The 2,530-nt window shown below is 36.9% G+C and overlaps 1 pseudogene; it reads left to right on the forward strand.

The window, feature by feature from the left end:
- The first annotated feature begins 854 nt into the window (after positions 1-854).
- Positions 855-1,289, forward strand: LOC132376218 (40S ribosomal protein S3a-like; annotated as a pseudogene).
- The last annotated feature ends 1,241 nt before the right edge of the window (positions 1,290-2,530 follow it).

The following is a 2,530-nucleotide window of genomic DNA, read 5'->3' on the forward strand; positions in this document are numbered from 1 at the left end:
GAGAAAATGGATAAAATATGTCAAAGAAACCACAGAAGAAAACTTCTGGAACTGTAAAGTGATTCAAGTCTTCAGATTAAAGGGGCTCATTGAGTAGGGTTGAGTAGGATGAATTTTAAAAAGATCCACTTCTAGACACATTCATATGCAATTTCAGAACACATGAAAATAAATAAATATAAATATCCTAAGAACTTCCAGAGAGTAAAAAGTTAGGACAACTACAAAGGAGTTTGGAAGAGACAGATATAAAACTTCTCTTAGATGGATTGGATGCTGGCAGGCAACGCCGTCGCAATTCTGAGTGTAAAAACTTGGGACGTGAATTTTTAGTTCCTGTTGCTCTTGATCACTTAAGTTAGAGCAAAACAGTAACGTAACCAAGATGTGATAGACACCAAAGGTTGGCTGACCCGTTTCCATTCCCAACATCCTTCTCCCCTGCCTGCCTCTCCAACAGAGGCTGGTAAATCCCAGTGCTTGTTTATAAACTTTGCGCAGCTAGAAGTGGCCATTAGACACCAGTCTGGTCAGTGAGATGTAGGCAAAAGTATGCTGAAGGTGTTTCTGGGGAATTTTGGTCCAAGTTTCACATGTGCCCCAAAAGAACTTTTGTTTGTTGGTTGGTTATACAGCTATTTATGTGAATTTATTAATCATGTTACTTAAAGAATCTATATTTTCAGTTACTTTTAGTATGCTTTATCATTAAATTTCTGAGAGGGTCTGTTAAAATCTCCAGCTACATTTATCAACTTATCAATCTCCCCCTGTAATTCTAACAGTTATTGCTATAAATCTTTTAAGGCATTAGAAATTGTTTCTTGGGCCCTTTTGGCTCTCTGAGTAGCACCATGGCAGTCGGCAAGAACAAGCACCTTATGAAAGGTGACAAAAGGAAGCCAAGAAGAAAGTGGTTGACCCATATTCTAAGAAAGATTGGTATGATGTGAAAGCACCAGCTATGTTCAATGTAAGAAATATTGGGAAAACACTAGTCATGAGAACTCAAGGAACCAAAAACGCATCTGATGGCCTCAAGGTCATGTTTTTGAAGTGAGCCTTGCTGATCTGCAGAATGATGAAGGTGCATTTAGAAAATTCAAGCTAATTACTGAGGATGTTCAGGGAAAAAACTGCCTGACTAATTTCCATGGCAAGTTTGAATGGGAAAACTCATGGATCTACATGGTGAAGGCAGTAGTTCTGGAAAAGCTACTGGGGATGAGACAGGTGCTAAAGTTGAACAGGCTGATGGATATGAGCCACCAGTCCAAGGATCTGTTTAAAATTCAGGCTTTTAATGGTGACAGATAAAAGATCTTACTTGTGATAAAAAAAAAAAAAAAAGAAATTGTTTCTTGGAAATTCCTTTAGGAATTCCCAGAGGTTAGGACTTAGCGCTTTCACTGCTTGAGGGCCAGGTTTGATCCTTGGTGGGGGAACTAAGATCCTGCAAGCCCTGGGGCGCTGCCAAAAAGAAAAGAATTGTATCTTGATTATATTGTTAGTCTTAATGCTCCATTTTCCTTTAGAGCTGAGCTTGCAGCCTGAGTTGTTTGCTATCACTTCCGGAACTGGGAGGTTGGCCTATACCATGAGAGTCTCTTTATGGCCTAAGAGAGAACATTTTATAAATATTCCAAAGATACTTAAAATTTGCTGATGTAGGGTACTTGCTCTTTTAAATTCATCTATAATACTTTTTTCAGGTCTCTGACCATTGATCACTAATTTTTTTCAAAAGCAGTCGTTAATCAATACTTCTGTAATGGTCAATGTCAATAGTGAGACAAAATCTTTTGAAACCTTTTTATTTTTGGCAAGCAGTTTTAGAGTAAGTTGTTCAATCTTCACCCGCCTCTTCCTCCTTTTCTTCTTGTTCTAATATAATCTTAAATTAATTCATATACATTTAATAATAAAATAATAAAATAAAAAAGTACTTTTAATATCCGCTAATCTCATTTTGAGAGTAATCTTTAATATTTGTTTTGTTTTATAATAAACTTAAGGTCTCTATTTTTGCATATTTTAACTTGTTTCAGTTCTCACCACTCATTATTGCACCCTGAGGTCTGCTTTGTCTGGGCACGAAGCAAAAAAGAACTTTAAATCTTACTAAAATACGAGGAAAGGTAGTGACTACAGGCTAAGATCAAAGGGATTTGGCGTAGCTTTGTGTGTTTCATATGTATTCTGCTTTGACCCCAATTAACGAAGAACAAAATTAGGAGCTTCCCCTCACCAACCCTTGGGTATTTTTATACCCTTACCACTGAAGATGAGAGTTCACTGGCTACAGTGATAATTTGATTTGTGATCTCTGGCAAAGTACTCCAAGTGATTTTAACTGTAGAGGCTATAATTTCTGATTCAACATAGCTGAAAATCTCGGGGAGAGGAAAGTTCTTGAATCCCAAATTAGGGTCCATGTCATGATTTTTATTGTCTTGGTGCTGAAAAACCATTGACGTGCCCCCTTTCCATTTAATTAAAAATTTAAAAATCCTCAACTGTAAAATAGATA

The sequence above is a fragment of the Balaenoptera ricei genome, chromosome 12 (assembly GCF_028023285.1).
Source record: "Balaenoptera ricei isolate mBalRic1 chromosome 12, mBalRic1.hap2, whole genome shotgun sequence".
In the NCBI taxonomy this organism is placed as follows: Eukaryota; Metazoa; Chordata; class Mammalia; order Artiodactyla; family Balaenopteridae; genus Balaenoptera; species Balaenoptera ricei.